The sequence below is a fragment of the Schistocerca serialis genome, chromosome 1 (genome assembly GCF_023864345.2).
Source record: "Schistocerca serialis cubense isolate TAMUIC-IGC-003099 chromosome 1, iqSchSeri2.2, whole genome shotgun sequence".
Classification (NCBI taxonomy): Eukaryota; Metazoa; Arthropoda; class Insecta; order Orthoptera; family Acrididae; genus Schistocerca; species Schistocerca serialis.
The window spans coordinates 1,264,953,663-1,264,977,485 of NC_064638.1; the positions used below are offsets into that span (position 1 = coordinate 1,264,953,663).

The 23,823-nt window shown below is 41.4% G+C and overlaps 1 pseudogene; it reads left to right on the top strand.

The window, feature by feature from the left end:
- Positions 1-22,690: 22,690 nt before the first annotated feature.
- LOC126419789 (5S ribosomal RNA) lies at positions 22,691-22,808 on the top strand (annotated as a pseudogene).
- The last annotated feature ends 1,015 nt before the right edge of the window (positions 22,809-23,823 follow it).

The following is a 23,823-nucleotide window of genomic DNA, read 5'->3' on the forward strand; positions in this document are numbered from 1 at the left end:
TCTGACTTTCGGAAAAGCATCATCCACACAATTCCGAGACGGCAAGAGCTGACAAGTGCGAGAACTATCGCACAATCAGCTTAACAGCTCATGCATCGAAGCAGCTTACAAGAATAATATACAGAAGAATGGAAAAGAAAATTGAGAATGCGCTAGGTGACGATCAGTTTGGCTTTAGGAAAAGTAAAGGGACGAGAGAGGCAAGTCTGACGTTACGGCTAATAATGGAAGCAAGGCTAAAGAAAAATCAAGACACTTTCATAGGATTTGTCGACCTGGAAAAAGCGTTCGACAATATAAAATGGTGCAAGCTGTTCGAGATTCTGAAAAAAGTAGGGGTAAGCTATAGGGAGAGACGGGTCATATACAATATGTACAACAACCAAGAGGGAATAATAAGAGCGGACGATCAAGAACGAAGCGCTCGTATTAAGAAGGGTGTAAGACAAGGCTGTAGCCTTTCGCCCCTACTCTTCAATCTGTACATCGAGGAAGCAATGATGGAAATAAAAGAAAGGTTCAGGAGTGGAATTAAAATACAAGGTGAAAGGATATCAATGATACGATTCGCTGATGACATTGCTATCCTGAGTGAAAGTGAAGAAGAATTAAATGATCTGCTGAACGGAACGAACAGTCTAATGAGTACACAGTATGGTTTGAGAGTAAATCGGAGAAATACGAAGGTAATGAGAAGTAGTAGGAATGAGAACAGCGAGAAACTTAGCATCAGGATTGATGGTCACGAAGTCAATGAAGTTAAGGAATTCCGCTACCTAGGCAGTAAAATAACCAATGACGGACGGAGCATGGAGGACATCAAAAGCAGACTCGCTATGGCAAAAAAGGCATTTCTGGCCAAGAAAAGTCTACTAATATCAAATACCGGCCTTAATTTGAGGAAGAAATTTCTGAGGATGTACGTCTGGAGTATAGCATTGTATGGTAGTGAAACATGGACTGTGGGAAAACCGGAAGAGAAGAGAATTGAAGCATTTGAGATGAGGTGCTACAGACGAATGTTGAAAATTAGGTGGACTGATAAGGTAAGGAATGAGGAGGTTCCACGCAGAATCGGAGTGGAAAGGAATATGTGGAAAACACTGATAAGGAGAAGGGACAGGATGATAGGACGTCTGCTAAGACATGAGGGAATGACTTCCATGGTACTAGAGGGAGCTGTAGAGGGCAAAAACTGCAGAGGAAGACAGAGATTGGAATACGTCAAGCAAATAATTGAGGACGTAGGTTGCACGTGCTACTCTGAGATGAAGAGGTTAGCACAGGAAAGGAATTGGTGGCGGGCCGCATCAAACCAGTAAGTAGACTGATGACCAAAAAAAAAGAGCATAAGAACTACACAAAAGAACAATGGCAGTACGTTCACAGGGCCGTCTGTTACCCGTTCATACAATGCTCGCAGTGGTACTACTGGCGCCTTTGATGTGCTCCTGCGCTGAAGTGCAAATCATGTGCCTCTCTCGTCGCCGCACACATATGCTGCTAATTTCACCAGACTTGAATAGTTCCTTCAAGGTGTTGATTTTTTTAGTGGTCAGAAGTGTAATGTCATAAAGCGAAGCTGAATCTGAAAATAAGTTGGTAAATTCGTATTAGAAAACTCTTTAACGCCAGATCATAATTTTCATTAAGGAATTTCATGCACCATTAGTGGACAAGTATTACACAGCATTAAATTTTATCTTTTGTTTGTGAACTTCTATATAAACGGTCATGCACACATATTTAATTAAAAATTAAGTAAATGGCCAGTAAGTTGACTCATTTCATGTGTTTTTGATACAGTCTTTTGTATGCTTGTGTTGAAAGCCACGTTCTTACCATTATATTTTTATTAATGTTTTTTTATATCTTTAACATACGGTTTTTCTCTTCAGCTCGAAACGTTAAAGAGACCTGATTTTAAGACATTGTTCACACCCGTTGTGATTTTATTTCAGGACCTACTTTAGTGTAAAATACCATAGCCCTCTTACGGTGACTGAACGGGTGTGCGGTGAGCGCTTTATCGTTCAAAAGACATAACGAGATATCTGTAATTTACGATATTATGACATTAGTAGTGTACTTTCTGTTTTTGTGCTAATCTAATGGTTCAAATGGCTCTGAGCACTATGGGACTCAACTGCTGTGGTCATCCGTCCCTTAGAACTTAGAACTACTTAAACCTAACTAACCTAAGGACATCACACACATCCATGCCCGTGGCAGGATTCGAACCTGCGACCGAGGCGGTCGCGCGGTTCCAGACTGTAGCGCCTAGACCCGCTCGGCCACTCCTGCCGGCAAACTTTTGTGCTAATCACAGTACATGTTGATGTACATACAGGTTGCTAGTTCATCTGCTGATCTCTTCTGTATTGGTTTATGGGCCATGACAGGCTGTCAAATTGAACCACGCATCGGGTTCATTGTAGGCCGTAAGTATTTTATTTGTTGGAATTTCCTCATTTTGAGAAGTCAGAAAGAGACATCTGCTTTGCTTGCTAAAACGTTCTATAGCCAAGGTCGCATGAATATGTCTTCAATAGAACAATAGGTTTCGACAGACTTATCTGTTTTCTTCAGGTCTGTAGCAAAGTCCATATACACGATAATGTCTCGTAATATGAGTAACCCCCACATGAACCATGAACTTTGCCGTTGGTGGAGAGGCTTGAGTACCTCAACGATACAGATAGCCATACCGTAGGTGCAACTACAATGGGGGGGGGGGGGGGGGTATCTGTTGAGAGGCCAGACAAACGTGTGGTTCCTGAAGAGGGGCAGCAGCCTTTTCAGTAGTTGCAGGGGCAACAGTCTGGATGATTGACTGATCCGGTCTTGTAACATTAACCAAAACGGCCTTGCTGTGCTGGTACTGCGAACGGCTGAAAGCAAGGGGAAACTACAGCCGTAATTTTTCCCGAGGGCATGCTACTTTACTGTATGATTAAATGATGATGGTGTCCTCTTGGGTAAAATATTCCGGAGGTAAAATAGTCCCCCATTCGGATCTCCGGACGGGGACTACTCAAGAGGATGTCGTTATCAGGAGAAAGAAAACTGGCGTTCTACGGATCGGAGCGTGGAATGTCAGATACCTTAATCGGGCAAGTAGGTTAGAAAATTTAAAAAGGGAAATGGATAGGTTAAAGTTAGATATAGTGGGAATTAGTGAAGTTCGGTGGCAGGAGGAACAAGTCTTCTGGTCAGGTGACAACAGGGTTATAAACATAAAATCAAATAGGGGTAATGCAGCAGTAGGTTTAATAATGAATAGGAAAATAGGAATGCCGGTACGCTACTGCAAACAGCATACTGAACGCATTATTGTGGCCAAGATAGATATGAAGCCCACACCTACTACAGTAGTACAAGTTTATATGCCAACTAACTCTGCAGATGACGAAAAAATTGAAGAAATGTATGATGAAATAAAAGAAATTATTCAGATTGTGAAGGGAGACGAAAATTTAATAGTCATGGGTGACTGGAATTCGAGTGTAGGAAAAGGGAGAGAAGGAAACGTAGTAAGTGAATATGGATTGGGGCTAAGAAATGAAAGAGGAAGCCGCCTGGTAGAATTTTGCACAGAGCACAACATAATCTTAGCTAACACTTGGTTTAAGAATCATGAAAGAAGGTTGTATACATGGAAGAACCCTGGAGATACTAAAAGGTATCAGATAGGTTATATAATGGTGAGACAGAGATTTAGGAACTAGGTTTTAAATTGTAAGACATTTCCGGGGGCAGATGAGGACTCTGACTACAATCTATTAGTTATGAACTGTAGATTAAACCTGAAGAAACTGCAAAAAGGTAGGAATTTGAGGAGATGGGATCTGGATAAACTGACTAAACCAGAGGTTGTATACAATTTCAGGGAGAGCAATAGGGAACGATTGACAAGAATGGGGGAAAGAAATACAATAGAAGAAGAATGGGTAGCTTTGAGACATGAAATAGTGAAGATAGCAGAGGATTAAGTAGGTAAAAAGATGAGGGCTAGTAGAAATCCTTGGGTAACAGAAGAGATATTGAATTTAATTGATGAAAGAAGAAAATATCAAAATGCTTTAAATGAGGCAGGCAAAAAGGAATACAATCGTCTCAAAAATGAGATCGACAGGAAGTGCAAAATGGCTAAGCGGGGATGGGTAAGGGACAAATGTAAGAATGTAGAGGCACATATCACTAGGGGTAAGATAAACATTGCCTGCAGGAAAACTAAAGAGACCTTTGGAGATAAGAGAACCACTTGCATGAATATCAGGAGCCCATATGGAAACCCAGTACTAAGCAAAGAAGGGAAAGCAGAAAGGTGGAAGGAGTGTACAGAGGGTCTATACAAGGGCGATGTTCTGGCGGACAATGTTATAGAAATGGAAGAGAATCTAGATGAAGATGAAATAGGAGATATGATACTGCGTGTAGAGTTCGACAGAGCACTGAAAGACCTAAGTCGAAACAAGGCCCCAGGAGTAGACAACATTCCATTAGAACTACTGACAGCCTTGGGAGAGCCAGGCCTAACAAAACTTTACTATCTAGTGAGCAAGATGTATCAGACCGGCGAAATACCGTCAGACTTCAAGAAGGTTATAATAATTCCGATCCCAAAGAAAGCAGGTGTTGACAGATGTGAAAATTACAGAACTATCAGTTTAAGAAGCCACGGCTACAATATACTAACACGAATTCTTTACAGACGAACGGAAAAACTGGTAGAAGCCGAGTTAGGGGAAGATCACTTTGGATTCCGTAGAAATGTTGGAACACGTCAAGCACTACTGACCTTTCGCCTTATCTTAGAAGAAAGATTAAGGAAAGGCAAACCTACGTTTCTAGCATTTGTAGACTTAGAGAAAGCTTTTGACATTGTTGACTGGAATACTCTCTTTCACATTCTAAAGGTGGCAGGGGTAAAATACAGGGAGCGAAAGGCTATTTACAATTTGTACAGAAACCAGATGGCAGCTATAAAAGTCGAGGGGCATGAAAGGGAAGCATTGGTTGGGAAGGGAGTGAGACAGGGTTGTAGCCTCTCCCCGATGTTATTCAACCTGTATACTGAGCAGGCAGTAAAGGAAACAAAATAAAAATTCGAAGTAGGAATTAAAATCCATGGGAAAGACATAAAAAAATTGAGGTTCGCCGATGACATTGTAATTCTGACAGAGACAGCAAAGGACCTGGAAGAGCAGCTGAAGGGAATAGACAGTGTCTTCAAAGGAGAATAGAAGATGTACATCAACAAAAGCAAAACGAGGATAATTGAATGTAGTCGAATTAAATCGAGTGATGCTGCGGGAATTAGACTAGGAAATGAGACGCTTAAAGTAGTAAATGAGTTTTGCTATTTGGGGACCAAAATAACTGATGGTGGTTGTAGTAGAGAGGATGTAAAATATAGACTAGCAATGGCAAGGAAAGTGATTTAGAAGAAGAGAAATTTGTTAACATCGAGTATACATTTAAGTGTCAGGAAGTCGTTTCTGAAAGTATTTGTATGGAATGTAGCCATGTATGGAAGTGAAACGTGGACGGTAAATAGTTTAGACAAGAAGAGAATAGAAGCTTCCGAAATGTGGAGCTACTGTAGAACGCTGAAGATTAGATGGGTAGATCACATAACTAATGAGGAAGTATTGAATAGAATTGGAGAGAAGAAAAATTTGTGGCACAACTTGACTAGAAGAAGAGATCGGTAGGTAGGGCATTTTTTGAGGCATCAATGGATCACCAATTTAGTATTGGAGGGCAGCGTTGAGGGTAAAAATCGTAGAGGGAGACCAAGAGATGACTACACTAAACAGATTCAGAAGGATGTAGTTTGCAGTTGGTACTGGGAGATGAAGAAGCTTGCACAGGATAGAGTAGCATGGAGAGCTGCAACAAACCAGTCTCTGGACTGAAGACCACACAAACACACACGCAACATGAGTAAATGTAAATGTCGTGTAACTAGAGCCACCCGTCGGGTAGACCGTTGGCCGGGTGCTAGTCTTTCGATTTGACGCCACTTCGGCGACTTGCGAGTAGATGGGAATGAAATGATGATAATTAGGACAACACCCAGACCCTGAGCGGAGAAAATCTCCGACTCTGCCGGGAATCAAACCCGGGCCCTTAGGATTGACATTCCGTCGCGCTGACCACTCAGCTACCGGCCTCGGACATAACATGAGTTAAGACGTAGTATCTGCGGTAAAAGTTTTAGTTTGGCATTACAAATAGTGGAAGAAGAACTGTGCATTTACATACCTTAGAAATGTTTATATTATGAAACGTGTTAATTTTAAGTTGAACATCACGCCAGGGTGTAATATCGGTAAAAAGCATCACACTATAAAAGGTTTTGTCATAATTAAACTATTTCAAAAACATAAAGCACGTTGTGGAAACGGCCATACCGACGTACGTGTATATAAACACCGGTTACAGATGACTGTTACGTCACAAACACACAATACACAGTAACACATTTATCTAAGTAAGCTGGACAGATTATAAACATTGAAAATCCACCTTAATCGTAAGATAAGGTACAAGTGAAAGGTAATATTGCGAAGATGTCACTTGTGTAACGTGTTACAGACATTTTATCGGTAGCATGCGATCAGAGTGTAAGCAATTCTCTTTTCACATTTAAAATTAAATGCTTTAATCAGAAGGATTACAAAACTGTACTTTTGTTTTAATTGTCACAATCCCCTTCACAGGTACTTGTTAGTTGCTGCATTCGTGATAGGAAATGTTAAGGTATTGCTTCTGCTACAGCTTATTTTGTTGTTGTTGTTGTTGTGGCTCGTGCATGCGCGAACCGCAAAGGTGCACAAACGCACAGGTTAAGGAAGGAAATGGAGGAGGGGGGGGGGGCTGTCCATAACATTTCTCATTGATCTGACTAGCAGGTTGGTTGATTTTGTCCGAGGGAAAAGAGGCAGGGGAATATTAGTGAAACGATGAAAACATCTGACGTAGGATAGAGACGTCTTTGAAGAAATCATTAGGTTAAATCCTGCCGGTTATTAGGGAAACCTGTAAGTAAATAAATAACTAATATCAGAATGTCATGCTGCAATACCTGTTTTTACTGCAACAATGTTTCCGCTGTGTGTTAATAAATGTTGCATTCACATAATCCATCTCCTGGAAGCAGTAAACAAACCTCGATAATTATGCCGCAGGTGCCGTGTAGTAAACTTCCATACGAAGCGTATAAATATTGGAGGGTTACACACGCCGTGAAGAGGGTGCGTGAAGTTGCGCCCACCTCAGCCAAGTCCTGCGCAGCGACCATCCATCACCGCGAGAGCTGGCTGGCGGGGGCTGTAGCAGTAGGGGGGATGCCGGGGAATGGCTTACGCGACGGCCAAGTTGGGACTGTTTTTCTAAGACTCCCGCCGAGTTTGATGGATCCTTCTTCTTGTTCTTCTCGCGGAAGTCCGCATCAACGTTAAGTATTTAAAGCCAGAGGGATGGCTGGCTGGCCTGAGGCAACAGGCGCGCCCCTCGAGCCCGGAGCCGACGAGGGTCGTAATTGACTTGGCCTGCCGCGGGCGCGAAGCACAGTTTCAGGAGACTGCCGGGGTTAAACGGGGGAAGATGGGAGGAGGGTGAGGGGGAGACGTCGTAGGGAAGGAGAAGCGGTCTCGTTGGAGATAAAGCGTCAGGACAGGCACGGTGACCGTGAAGTAACTGTTACCTCTGAACATGGTTGGCAGTGGCTGGCAAGTTTAGTGCCATCAGAACCTCCCTCACATTTAGCGAAACATCTGGAGTACATCAATATTGAAATCCATTTAGTACAAGTGTAATTATGGTAATAATAATGATAAAAATAATAATAATACTGATAATAATAATAAATGATAAAAACAATAATAATAATACTACTACTACTAATAATAATAATAATCACAGCCAATACAGATTAAGCGTGGAATATACCAGGCAGATTCATTAAGTCCTTTCTGGTTCTGCCTTGCCCTGAACCCACTATCCAAGACGCTCAATAATACATATTATGGATATAATATTACTAGAACATATCGACACAAAATCACACATTTGCTTTTCATGGATGATCTAAAACTACTGGCAGTAACAAATCAACAACTCAGCCAATTACTAAATATAACAGAAGTATTCAGCAATGATATAAATATGGCTTTTGGAACAGACAAATGTAAGAAAAATAGCACTGTCAAGAGAAAACACACTGAACAAGAAGATTACATATTGGATAAGCATAGCGACTGCATAGAAGCGATGGAAAAAACAGATGCCTATAAATATCTAGGTTCAAATGGTTCAAATGGCTCTGAGCACTATGGGACTTAACTTCTGAGGTCATCAGTCCCCTAGACTTTAGAACTACTTAAACCTAACTAACCTAAGGACGTCAAACACATCCATGCCCGAGGCAGGATTCGAACCTGCGACCGTAGCGGTCACGTGGTTCCAGACTGTAGCGCCTAGAACCGCTCGGTCACTCCGGACGGCAAATATCTAGGTTACAGACAAAAATAGGAATAGATAAAACAAATATTAAAGAAGAACTAAAAGAAAAATATGGACAAAGACTATCAAAAAGACTGAAAACAGAATTGACATCAAGAAACAAGACAAAACCTACAAATACTTATGCTATATCAATATTGACCTACTCATTTGGAATAGTGGATGGAGTAACACAGACCTATAAGCACTCAATACACTTACACGATCACAATGCCACAAATATAGAATACATCACATTCGTTCAGCAACAGAAAGATTCACATTAAGCAGAAAGGAAGGAGGAAGGGGATTTGTCGACATAAAAAACCTACATTATGGACAGGTAGACAATTTAAGAAAATTCTTTATAGAACGAGCAGAAAACAGCAAAATACACAAAGCAATTTCATAACCACTTCTACAACCCTTTAGATCACATAACAGCAACAGATACGAAGAAAGTAAATTGGAAAAAGAAAACACTACATTGCAATCACCTGTATCATCTAACACAGCCACACATCGATCAAGACGCATCCAACACATGGCTAAGAAAAGGCAATATATACAGTGAGACGGAAGGATTCATGATTGCAATACAGGATCAAACAATAAACACCAGATATTACAGCAAGCATATCATTAAAGATCCCAATACCACAACAGATAAATGCAGACTTTGCAAACAACAAATCAGAATCAGTAGATCACATCACAAGCAGATGTACAATACTAGCAAATACAGAATACACCAGAAGACATGACAATGTAGCAAAAATAATACACCAACAACTTACCATACAACATAAACTAATAAAACAACACGTTCCCACATACAACTATACACCACAAAATGTACTGGAGAATGATGAATACAAATTATACTGGAACAGAACCATTATAACAGATAAAACAACACCACATAACAAACCTGACATCATACTCACCAATTAAAAGAAGAAATTAACACAACTAATCGAAATATCCATACCCAATACAACAAATATACAGAAGAAACAGGAGATAAAATTGAAAAATACATCCAACTGGCTGAGGAAGTCAAAGGCATGTGGCATCAGGATAAAGTTGACATTATACAAATTATACTATCAGCTACTAGAGTCATACCACACAATATCCACCAGTACATCAACGCAATACAGCTACATCCAAACGTGTATATACAACTAGAGAAATCTGTAATTACTGATACTATTCAATTACCCGAAAGTTCCTAAATGCAATGTGACATATGCCGTACAGTTAAAAGGAAGTCACGCTTGATCAAGGTTCGCGTCACTTTCCATTATTAACCAGACACAATGTCTGACAAATGAAAGAAATAATAATAATGGTAATAATAATGATAAAAACAATGATAACACCGCTAATAATAATAATAATAATAATACTAATAATGTAAATATGCAATTTAAGAAATCTTCTTACGCTCGTGTTAATCAATTTCTTCATTAAGTTCTATTCGAATGAGAGTAATGAAGCAAACACCACTCACGGATTAGGATTTAGTCCTGTTCCGAGTGACTGACTGTTGCTTGCAAGGTAGTGAGAAGAGGAATGATCATGAGATATGTAGTCAGCACGTTGCCAGTAGCTCCAACTGTTTTTGCCGGTAGAAGGACGCGGATGATTCCGCAGAGTGGAACCCGTTGCAGACTTCTGTACCTCAGAAAAATAAGAAGAAACATCGGGAATCGAACCCGGGCCAGTCGGCAGCGAAAGCATCGAAGATAACCATTCGGCTACGGAGGCGGAGTAATGTCATCGAACAAAAATACATTACAACAGTACGTAAGGAGTTATATGTGGAAAGGAAGTTGTCTGGTTAGAGGAAGAGCGAGAAATAATAAGTTAGTATTAGCTGACAAGATGGATAGAAAAAGCAGAAATACGCAGAGAAGAGAAAAGCTTTGACAGTTTTCAATGACGCAGAAACACTTGTTCATTGTTCGAGAGATGGAAAACAACTGGTATACGCCAAGTAAGGGGCAATATTGATAAAACATAAGGCTTTAACCTCCCCAAGAATGCGGAAAGATGTCGAATTAGGAAGTTTTGGACAAGACACAGGTGAAACGCTAGTTTGTCACAGAGTCGTGTGGCTTAAATGGATAGGGTAAGGGAGAAAGATTCCGTGTTAAGTAAATATAAACTGAAGATTTTAGTGTATCCGATATGGTATTGCAATTATGGAATGATGATAGGTATATCATACGTGAAGACATCTCTTACTAAGATGTAACCCTTGGACACATTACGATCACGTACTTTGTAAATGATTAACAATTTCTTACGTTGTAATATGTGGTTTCGTCCTGACCTTTTCAACTGTCTTTTTTTAGTTTGAGATTTTTCTTACGACTTGGGTGTTGGTGTCTGTTAAGCCCTTTGCCTTACCAAGTGGGTTAATAAGACTTGATTCAGTGTGACTTTTCTAAAAATTTAAGCTCTCTCATACCGTGTAGGAGTTTGTAGTTGCTACCGTGAGCTTCAGTGAGAAAGTAAAATCCTTGTGCCACATGTGTAGGACAATATTGAAAGTTTTGAGGCTTGTTTCACTGAATCGTTGCTTGTATATTACGTCATTCATATTGTTTCTGCTGTGACTCATACTATTCTTGGATGTATATTGTTATTTGCATGAAAGTAAACTTAATATGTTTTGCTTCAGTCATGAGATATCCTTTCTCCCCGAATACTTATGTCCTTGTGTGCGCTGCACATTGATCGTTATGAACATATGTGCACCTATCCGAATGGAATTTCACTCTAGATCTTGACTGCGAGAACAATGCCGTTGCATTTTCCCTTTCTTTTATGTTGTTAGTATGTACTGAAATCAATATATCATGCACTTCTTCATCACATGCCGATTTCGTCTGCAATGGTATATCAAAGGTAACTTTTGATCCAAAATTAATTCAATGTTTTTGCAGGGATATTTATTCTGATTCTTATCTAAGAAGTTCATACAGAGAATCTTCAGATTCCTAATTTATTACACGGTCACTTGTTAATGGATCATTGCATGAGTTTTCTGTCAGCTTTCTGTTCCGGTATACGACTCTGCGCAATATCACAGATAGGGGCAAAGTTACACTGTATTCCCCAAATGTGCTGGTAGAATATTTCAGCAGAGATTAGGTACAGAATAAAACAACACACAGCTTGGACTGTGTCCAATTGTCAAACTCGTCATCAGGTGTGTGCTTTTTTTTACGTAAAACTAAAATAATCCTGTGGCGAGCAATATTTTTGTCTCTTCTGTGTCCTTACCAGACCTTAATGACTTAACTGGTTTTCCGTTGCAATTAAGCAATTTAATATTTGTCAGATGCTTTAGTCTTAGTGTAATGTAATGTTAATATACCAGAGGACCTGTAGGAAACTTTCTCATTTTTACACTCTTAAATAATGACATTATTTGGAATAAGAGAGTCGTTGGGATAACGGTAGTTGTGCGAATGACGAGGAAACATCTTTAAAAATGAAACAAATGACGTGCAGCAACCAACATTAATATATCATACATCCTCGTGTATACATTTCCTTGAGTATAATTTCAACGAAATTCATTACACAGCGTTGCAATACCTCGGTGTAAACGATATTCATTTTCTTTGAGGCATCCTAAAATTTTTGTTGATTTAGTTACTCTTGAAGAGGCTACAAAAAATTGTCCGTAAATTTCGTAAATACATTCCTGCTCTTTGAAGACTATGTACCTGCCTATTGTTTATAGTGGTCGCAAATGCGATTTTGACAGGCAATTGTTTTTTTGTCAATTTAAAAAAACATGCTTGGATCAGATGGTGTCGAGTTTACCCGTGGTGCTACATCAGTTTTCTCGATGACAATCAGCTAAGCATTAATTGTAAACAGGGGACCCGTACGAAAGTTTCGCACTTGTAAACAGTGACAGTACGTGAAACACGTGTGATCGTTAGGATAATGGTAGTTGTGAGAATGAAGAGAATACACGTTTAAAAATAAACCGAACCACGTCCAGTAATAATCATGAATTTATGATATGCCACTCTATATACATTTCGGCCGGCCGGTGCGGCCGAGCGGTTCTAGACGCTTCAGTCTGGAACAGCGCCACCGCTATGGTCACAGGTTCGAATCCTGCCTCGGGCATAGATGTGTGCGATTTCTTTAGGTTAGCTAGGTTTAAGTAGCTATAAGTTCTAGAGGACCGATGACCTCAGATGTTAAGTCCCATAGTGCTCAGAGCCATTTGAATCATATGCATTTCAGTGCACATAATTTTGAACAAGATTCCTCACAGATCTTTACAGTACTTCGCTTTAAATGATATATGAATTAGGAATATTATCCTCGCGTGGTTTTTGTTTGTCATATTCTTTAAGGGTTACCAAAATGCTTGTTGATTCAGTAACTCTTCGACAGGCTACGTACAGTTGTCCTTGAGTAAAGACAGGATTTTGTAAATACAATCCTGCAGTTTTTAGGATTCTCTGAGACGTAAGTGGAATTACCAGGATCATTATTCCACAGGGGGTTTCAATCCGAGAATTTAAATGAACTGTAATAGTTATTTCCGGCAGAGTTCGCTGCCCCTCCTTTTTTACCAGCCTGTCTAGCCTACGACGTCCGACATCTGTTATGAGGTATAGTCGCCCAATCCCATGACGTCTGGACGTGATTCCACCAAGTGTTGAAGACACACATCGCAGCATCCCTTGAAACTCTATAAGTCGTGCACTTTTCGAAATGCTCGTTCCTAGCCTCCGGGACGTCACAATCTGCATTCGGTCACACTTGCGTAGGTCGTACGCCTTCCCCACTCAACACACAGACGGCGCGCTGACTGATACTACATGCAAACGTGCGTGTGTCTGACTAGCAGTCCTCTCTCCCCAGGTGAAACTGCGAACGCCTGGACGGGCTTATATCAATAGTAAGTCGGTGGTCATAATGTTCTGGCTGATGAATGTAGGCACTACGGTCGAAGGTTCGAATCGTGTCTCGGGCCTGGATGTGTGTGATGTCTTTAGGTTAGTTACATTTAAATAGTTCTAACTTCTAGGGGACTGTTGACTTCAGATGTTAAGTTCCATAGTGCTCAAAGCCATTTGAATCATTTGATGAGTGTAGGAGTTTACCACGCAGCTATTATTATTATTCTTTTCGATTATTCCCATTTAAGAGAGCGTTTGAACTTGAATTCCTTTATGATGATTGTTTATGTTTTTTCTGAGCCCAAATTTTCTTCATGTTGAAAGGGTACAGTACCACCCGACATTGAAAATAGGTACAACATGCTTCATTATTTTTGTCAGAACAACACATTTTTTTTGTAAAATAACTCAATTTCAATTAATACAGCGAAGCCGGATACCAGTGTGGGATAGAATGACAATTTATTTATTTAATTGATCACATGTGCACTCCCACAAAGTAAATCCCTACATCCAGTTTGGTGAGATCTGTGAAATGAATGAATGTATGGTCGTCTGCTAACCGTAGATAGTGAATGTCAATATATCATCATCTTTGAGACGATCCTTTGGCCACCTTTGGTGGGACCAAAGAGATGAAATTTACCTGAGCTTTGAGCGCCTGAAATGTGGCTGAACAATACGGTAGCATGGTCTTCCCCCACCTCGACAGAAGTACGAGATGACCTGGAGAACTGCCATGTTTCAGCACTCTGCCGCTGGATCTTGTGCTGTTAAGACCTGTTTTAGTTGTGCTCCGTAATGACAAAAGAGTGGAGACATGGTATGCATATGGAATACACTCCTGGAAATTGAAATAAGAACACCGTGAATTCATTGTCCCTGGAAGGGGAAACTTTATTGACACATTCCTGGGGTCAGATACATCACATGATCACACTGACGGAACCACAGGCACATAGACACAGGCAACAGAGCATGCACAATGTCGGCACTAGTACAGTGTATATCCACCTTTCGCAGCAATGCAGGCTGCTATTCTCCCATGGAGACGATCGTAGAGATGCTGGATGTAGTCCTGTGGAATGGCTTGCCATGCCATTTCCACCTGGCGCCTCAGTTGGACCAGCGTTCGTGCTGGACGTGCAGACCGCGTGAGACGACGCTTCATCCAGTCCCAAACATGCTCAATGGGGGACAGATCCGGAGATCTTGCTGGCCAGGGTAGTTGACTTACACCTTCTAGAGCACGTTGGGTGGCACGGGATACATGCGGACGTGCATTCTCCTGTTGGAACAGCAAGTTCCCTTGCCGGTCTAGGAATGGTAGAACGATGGGTTCGATGACGGTTTGGATGTACCGTGCACTATTCAGTGTCCCCTCGACGATCACCAGTGGTGTACGGCCAGTGTAGGAGATCGCTCCCCACACCATGATGCCGGGTGTTGGCCCTGTGTGCCTAGGTCGTATGCAGTCCTGATTGTGGCGCTCACCTGCACGGCGCCAAACACGCATACGACCATCATTGGCACCAAGGCAGAAGCGACTCTCATCGCTGAAGACGACACGTCTCCATTCGTCCCTCCATTCACGCCTGTCGCGACACCACTGGAGGCGGGCTGCACGATGTTGGGGCGCGAGCGGAAGACGGCCTAACGGTGTGCGGGACCGTAGCCCAGCTTCATGGAGACGGTTGCGAATGGTCCTCGCCGATATCCCAGGAGCAACAGTGTCCCTAATTTGCTGGGAAGTGGCGGTGCGGTCCCCTACGGCACTGCGTAGGATCCTACGGTCTTGGCGTGCATCCGTGCGTCGCTGCGGTCCGGTCCCAGGTCGACGGGCACGTGCACCTTCCGCCGACCACTGGCGACAACATCGATGTACTGTGGAGACCTCACGCCCCACGTGTTGAGCAATTCGGCGGTACGTCCACCCGGCCTCCCGCATGCCCACTATACGCCCTCGCTCAAAGTCCATCAACTGCACATACGGTTCACGTCCACGCTGTCGCGGCATGCTACCAGTGTTAAAGACTGCGATGGAGCTCCGTATGCCACGGCAAACTGGCTGACACTGACGGCGGCGGTGCACAAATGCTGCGCAGCTAGCGCCATTCGACGGCCAACACCGCGGTTCCTGGTGTGTCCGCTGTGCCGTGCGTGTGATCATTGCTTGTACAGCCCTCTCGCAGTGTCCGGAGCAAGTATGGTGGGTCTGACACACCGGTGTCAATGTGTTCTTTTTTCCATTTCCAGGAGTGTATTTAAGAGTAGTTTGAAATAATAATTTCTCTATTTCAGGAACTTTTGTGGGGAGAATTAAATGTCAGGCAGGTAATATTAATGGGATTGTAGTAATCTTTGGAAGTGACCAACGGTCACAATGAAACCACATGTAGCAATAAGTTGAAATACTTCCGTGTGTTTAAGTTAAGCTGAATTACTAGCGTGTGTACAATAAGTTGAAATATTTAAGAAATAGCGTGTGTACTGTAAGTTGAAATATTTAAGAAATGGCGTGTGCAGGACTTGAAATTAGAGATGAGTACTTCCACGTGGTGAGTACTGTGTGAGTCTCAAACTGTGTATGAGACAAAAGAAAAAGAGAAGTACTCGTCCATGGTATCAGTTGAGGACTCGCGTGTGTGATGAATACATTCTGAATATTACTTTGCGTGATATGATTCCGTGTGATGCTAAATTCAAACTCTGAGAGAGAAGCAAGGTGAGTCGGCCGTCTATCCAGCAACGCCACTTGGCTTGCATTGCACAGGAAGACGTCCATATATCTCCAGAGTTCATAGTAGGACAGTAGAATTACGAAGTGGGGCAGTGTCGTGTGAAACTGGGATAAATATTAATTGAAGTGGGAAAGCTGAAAGTGATAATGTTGTGACTATTCTCTGTGTAGTATTTCATATTGTAGTGTGGCGTATGTCATGTAATTTGGGTATGTGTGGTTTGCATGGGAGAGTAGCAAGGTAGTTGCAAGAGATTAGTGGGTTATGCTTGTTCCTTTGGTACCGCTCGGTCTGGATGATAGTTTCGTGACGATGATTGTGAGAGTCGAAGTGTGAGAAATAATAAAAGATCCACCATCCTATCCAGAAAGTGCACTGTAGCGTTAAATAATTACGAGACCATAATATAGAGATTCACCAATGTAAAGCCATGCCCACTGGGCGGAATTTCTCATGTGTTATTGTTGCAGGTTATGGAATTTGTGTGTTTAGGTTAGAGAATTTATCGGAATAAATAAGATAGTGAAAAGAAAAAGATTGGTGGACTTTTCCTTCGAATTGTATGTTGTCATAATGTCCCGAATTTATAATGTGTGCGCCAATCATATTCAGTGCGGTGGCCACGTGTTGACAAAAGCCGTTAAATAATGGACAAAAAGATAATGTGGTATTGCCAGTGCGTAGTGTACAGTCAGAGTTCTTTAATTACTGATAGTCAGATGCGTGTTTCCGTTGCGTATTATTCATACAGGAGGATAATTTGTAACTTAATTGTGAGTACGAGAGTTCATGTTACTCGATGAATAAGAATGAATCCACTCGCTTGGCAGACCACTCATCTTGCAGGCCTGACTGCTTGATGCCACAGTATGAGTAAGGCATGTGGGTGCCTCTCAATGTGTTCACTGTGTTGTTCCTTTCGCTCCGCTGTCCATTTGCATCCTGGTCTCTTCTGTGTTGTGGTGTCAAATTTATGGATTTTAATGATGTTCCTGAATTCAGTTCTATTTTCTGCATCATTTACTGTTATGTGTGCTTGTCTGAGGTCCTCTTCAACTTCTTTTATCCATTTTGTTTTTCCCCTGCCTGAGTTGATGACTTTAAGAATTCGCTTTGAAATTCTGTTTTCATTCATCCTGTGGATATGTCCGTAGAACTGCATTCTTCTTTTCCATATTGTATCCGTAATCTTGTCTGTGTATTTATATAGTTCTGATGTTGGTCTCTTCCAGATTCCTTGCTCTTGTATCGGGCCAAAAATTTTCCTGAGAATTTTCCTTTCTTGTTTCTCTATTTCTTTGATTTTAGTTTGCCCACCTATTTGTGCTGTTTCAGATGCATACAGTGCCTCCGGAAGTACGACAGTGTTGTAGTGCCTCAATTTTGCGTTAATGGATATGGACTTTTTGTTATAATAGTTCCACATGAGTTTATATCTGTAGTTGTTTTATTCTTTCCTCATTGGCCTTTAGGTTGATCCCTGATGGCTGGATTATGTCTCCCAGGTACTTAAAATGTGGTACTTGTACAATTTTCCCATGGGTTGTCACGATAGGCAATTTGTCTTGTGGCACTCTTTCTATGTACTGGGCTTTCTCATATGAGATTTGCAGGCCAGTTCTTTGTGCAATTTCGTGTAACTTCTCTATGGCGTTAGTGGCTTCTTTTCTATTATTTGTGAGGATTGCAAGGTCATCCGCAAAAGCTAAACACTTCACATTGAATCTACTATCTTTTCTAATACCAATTTGGATTCCTTTGACTTCTTTTTCCCATCTCCTGATTATTTTTTCAAGAATGATATTAAAAAGTAATGGTGAAAGTCCGTCACCCTGTCGCACTCCAGTTTGGATTTCAAATGGTTCCGAGATATCCCCCATAAATTTAACCTTGGAGACTGTGTCAGTTAATGTTTCCCGAATGATTGCTCATGTCTTTCTGTCAATGTTGAATTCTTCCAGCGTCTTGCAGAGCGCTACTCTGTCTATTGAGTCGTAGGCCATTTTAAAATCTACAAAAGTAACCACTGTGTTTCCGGTGTTTCTCATCTGGAGAATCATTTTCAGATTCCAGATCTGCTCTATGCATGATCGTCCCTTGCGAAAACCAGCCTGGTATGCTCCTATTTGTGGGTCAGCTTGTTCTTCTAATCTATTCATGAGAACTTTTGATAGGATTTTATATGTGACCGGTACAAGTGAGATACCCCTGTAATTATTTGGTTCAGTTTTGTCCCCTTTTTTGTGGATGAGTGCGCATTTCCATTCAGAAGGGATCTGTTCTGTTTCCCAAATGTTTAATATGATTTTGTGAATTTTTCCTGTTCATCTTTCATCATTTAGTTTCCATAGTTCTGCAATAATTCCATCTTCTCCTGGGGCTCTATTGTTTTTCAGTGTCTTGATAATTTCTACTATTTCGTTGATGGTTGGCGGTTTAGTGTCAGGATTTGGTGTAGATGTCTCGTAGTGAATATCCTCTGTATCCTGCAATATGTTCTTTAAACGTCTTACAAAAATTCCTGGTGTTGTTCTTCTTAAAATCTTGTTCTATCTCATCTAGTCGCCGTTTGTCATAATTTCTTTTTTCCCTCCGAATAGTTTTCGATGTTTGTTTTCGGATTACTAGAAATTGTTGCCATTTTTCTGATGTTTTGTGACTATTGAAGTTTTTCCAGGCACTGGTCCGTTCTTCTATTGCTTGGTCACATATTATATTCCACCACCTGTGTTTTCTCCTTCTCGGGGGTTGACCCAATTTCATCGTGGATTTGAGGACGTCTACAAGTTCTGTCCAGTTTGTGGTGTTTGTCTGACTAGTTTCCTGTAAGATGTTTTCCGTGTTGAGTTTTATGTATTCGGGGTCTGGTCTCAGCACTTTGTTTAGTTTTGGCTTTCTTCTATTATTATTATTTTATTATTATTATTATTTCTTCTGTTGTTATTACTGTCATTATTATCATTATTATTCATATTGTTATTAATATTTCTTTCTATATTGCTCTGCAAGATTACTTTGCTCGTAGCCTACATCCTGTGACGCTTAGTTGCTAATACTGTGCACATTCACCCTTTTAACATAGGTATATTATACTTAAGCATTTCATAAACATTTTGTAGTGCTTACTGCTAGACACATTAACCCATACGTTGAGACTGAAATTGGCGCAGAACAAAATAATTTCTTGACATTTTGCAGCAGATGAATTATTTACATCCTGCAAACACTACAGCTTTCACTGTTAATTGTCCCTTGTATTGAATGGAGTCAGATTACACAGTATTTATTTTGCTTGAGCTTTATAAGACGTTGTAAACTCTGTTGAACAGTCTGGATGTTTTTGGTTGTGAATTGTTCTGGTTTTCTTAACTTTCGTTTTCAACCATATGAGGAATCCAAGGGCGAAAATACATGAGCTCCAGTGATGTAAGGCCAGTGTTGTTACATCTCGACCAGTTCAGCAGTATGTGGTCTAGACAATTACAACTACAACCTCTGAAAGTTGTGATAACGTATGATATAGCATCTCTCAGCGCAACAATGAATTTCGGTGTATCTAAGTTTTGGGAGCTCATCAGTGTAATAATCGAATTGTGTGAAGTCAACCGACAGATGAGTGCTGTGGAGTACTTGTCTTTACGAGTACGAGTGCGTTTTGCGTAGATTTATTCTGCCATATACCATTGATATGACTGTATTCCGTAGTTAATTAATGTACTCGTCCAATACTGAAGTATTCATGAAAGTTAAAAGTTCGTCAAAGTTTCATGACATAATTTCGTGGAGGAATTTCAGATATAGTTTCAATAGAGCGTACAGTAAAAGAAAATTGGAATTTCATGCAACTGTCCTCAATTAACGTTTACTGTACCCTCATATCATGATAACTGAAAGCCGATCAATAGTCGAAAAATGCCGTAACTGTACTTAGAAGGCGGAGAAAGAGAATCTCACGAGGTGTTCAGTCTGTATGAAAGTAAGTCTACACGTCCACTTTGTATGTTATAAACGTATACAATATGTTGACATCAGGAAGATGGATAAACACTTCTGCACATCTTTTCTACGACCGTTCGTACAGGCCGAGAGATCTGTGTGTTTCCTGTTAGTGTAGGAAACTCTGCCGACACAGACCCCTGTTATAAACACAGACCCCTGTTATAACCTGTAAGTAACCGTTCAAGTTATTCTTCATGTTCGAAACCACATTAACCGGTACCCCATACAGTACAGTGCCCTTAACCCTATAGAGTGTTCTAAGCAAATTACTATATCACGTTTCGTTAAGTCTATATCTGGTCATTTATGATCTGAGTGACAGTCGACGGTACTGAGAATTGCATTGTTACCTTTGGTGAAGCTCTTTATGGTGTCATAATATCTCTGAACTCTTATTGTCATCTTCAATTTTGGTACTATCAATTTTAACGTGTGTGAATTGGTTCTTTAGTGGGCAAAACATGTCTTTTACATTTCATGGCTGACAGTAGTCGGCGCAGTCTAGAACTGGGGACGTCTTACTGTTTTGTTTTAGTGTGTTATAACTGTTGAGATACCAGTATAAATTATTTAGTTTACGTACACATTTCGTGTGAACAATGAGAGGCACCTGGAAATCGTGAGCGAGCGCTTGGAAGTGACGAGTTAACAGGAAAGGTGAAGACTAGAGCGGGTTGTTGAAGATCGAGGTAATTGTAGATCTTCAGTTCTTTTCTGTCAGACAGTAAGCTAGCTGACAGGTGAGTGAAAAAAGTTTCCAATTGGAAATGAATAGAAGGCGATCATCAGTTCCTGGGTTTGCCTTACAATAAGGGAGATGCCCTGAAATCGTTGACCTCATGCGTGCGATCAGAACTTTTAATTTATGTTGTGGCACAATATAGTTCTCCGTTCAAGACAAAAATTTTAAAAAATGGTCTTTGTACGTTCGCGCGCGCGTGCTTGTGTGTGTGTGTGTGTGTGTGTGTGTGTGTGTGTGTGTGTGTGTGCGTAAAACTGCTGTAGGTTTGAAACTAGTTGAGTTAAACGCACAAGTTATTGAATTTTACGAGTGAAGCCGTTTACATTACTTTTCGTAAAACCAATAAATAAATAACCATTACGTCAGGAATCCGTTGTATTAGTATGACGAAACGTGGCTAGCAGTCATCTTCCGATCATAATATATCGTTATAGATTGTAACTCGTCACATGTTTTAGTTTCAAGTGGTGGATCATTTATAGGACACAGCACCTTTTTGTAAAACGTGTGACATATTACAACTCTGTAACGACGTTTCATTATCTGAAGACAACCGAAACTAGCTATATCGCTTTGTTAACTCTCGAAGGAGACAAATAAAGTTTATACCGGAAATTAAGTTGTTTTTTCACATTCTTTACATGCAAGTAAGGCTTTATAAAATCAGTGCCAAGTACTTTTAACCAGTTACGACATGCAGAGTTACTGCATGGATACCTTCTTGTTTTTTGGCCGCGTGTATCTAACACGTCACCGCGCACAGACCGTATCAGATGGGCTTCCCGTTTCTCTCCTCCTCATCCTGCCCTCACTCATCCGACACGGATTTTGCATTTCGCTCTGAGTGGCTTTGGCGGTGAAACCTGATGCTGCCTTTTGGAAAACACCGAAATGCGTCCTGCAGTCGCACATATAAAATCACACACTCGTAGAAGTCCTCATCTCTGCAACCCCGCCTACCTGTCTGCCTTCGCTTCTATTCTGTCTGTTACTCCGTAACTGCGTTATAGGCGGCCTCGGCTGCTGTGGCTACGACCATCTTATTAGTAATGCGATTTATGAGGCCAGCAGAGGCAAACGGCTATAGGGAGGAGGAAAACAGAATGTTGTTTGGAATCACAGCCGCGATAATTTTGGTAACTTTTGTAAAGCTCCATCAAAAAAGTCTTTGATTGTAAGTAAAACCAGGATTTTGAAGTAACTTTCGAAATCAGAGAAATTTACAATTCAGCTACATTTTCAGCCATGGTTATACCTGTTTTTGGATATGTAGTATCTGATTCATGTTACTAAATATTAACATAACTTATTGACACTTTATCGAAGCTTTGCCTTGCTGGAAGTTAGTCGAGTTCTTAAAGATAATGTTACAGGCTGTCGGGTTACGCTACAAAAATTAGTCTTCTTATAAATGTCATTACAAAATACAAAATAAAACTTTATGTTTTTATCTCTGCTTGATAAACTTCAGTGTAACATCATTCTTAACAGATTAACTTACGGGGAGGCTTGTATTTTGAAAAATGTTTCATTCACTTTCAAGCTCACAAGAACACCTTTCATTTGCATGATAGTTGTTATAGTTTTTCATTTACAAAAATATATATTAAGTGGGATTTGTGATCCATCTGTTTGTTCAAATGGTTCAAATGGCTCTGAGCACTATGTGGTCATCAGTCCCCTAGAACTTAGAACTACTTAAACCTAACTATCCTAAGGACATCCCACACATCCATGCTTTATAATTGAAAGGCAACGACCTTGCCGCAGTGGATACACCGGTTCCCGTCATATCACCGAAGTTAAGCGCTGTCGGGCGTGGCTGGCACTTGAATGGGTGACCACCCGGGCCGCCATGTGCTGTTGCTATTTTTCGGTGTGCCCTCAGCCTCGTGATGGCAACTGAGGAGCTACTCGACCGAATAGTAGCGGCTCCGGTCAACGAAAACCATCATAACGACCGGGAGAGCGGTGTGGTGGCCACACGCCCCTCCTATACGCATCCTCAGCTGAGGATGATACGGCGGTCGGACGGTCCCTATGGGCCACTTGTGGCCTGATGACGGAGTGCTTTTATAACTGAAACATTTAGTATGTTTAGGTAGGTAGCATATGCTAGATATTGTATAGCAGAGAGTATAAACAAGAGAAATTGTGCTGAGCTTAGCAGTAGTAAGTAATATAACAAAATTCATAAGCTAGAGCCTTACATGAACATATATTTGGTAGGATGTACCCCTCCTCTTCCCTCTGCCCGTATACCTGTTTCATTCGTGAATGGTACGGAGGAGGAATGGATGTCGTTAACCGCCGTATGAGCTCTGATTTGGCTGATACCGTCGCCTTGGTCGTCTCTGAGAGGAAGTAACACTTTGCTCGAATCTCCTTGGAGCGTTCTCACTAGGTATTTCAACAGGAAAATTCTCGGTGGTGCAAAATACACTCCTGGAAATGGAAAAAAGAACACATTGACACCGGTGTGTCAGACCCACCATACTTGCTCCGGACACTGCGAGAGGGCTGTACAAGCAATGATCACACGCACGGCACAGCGGACACACCAGGAACCGCGGTGTTGGCCGTCGAATGGCGCTAGCTGCGCAGCATTTGTGCACCGCTGCCGTCAGTGTCAGTCAGTTTGCCGTGGCATACAGAGCTCCATCGCAGTCTTTAACACTGGTAGCATGTCGCGACAGCGTGGACGTGAACCGTATGTGCAGTTGACGGATTTTGAGCGAGGGCGTATAGTGGGCATGCGGGAGGCCGGGTGGACGTACCGCCGAATTGCTCAACACGTGGGGCGTGAGGTCTCCACAGTACATCGATGTAGTCGCCAGTGGTCGGCGGAAGCTGCACGTGCCCGTCGACCTGGGACCGGACCGCA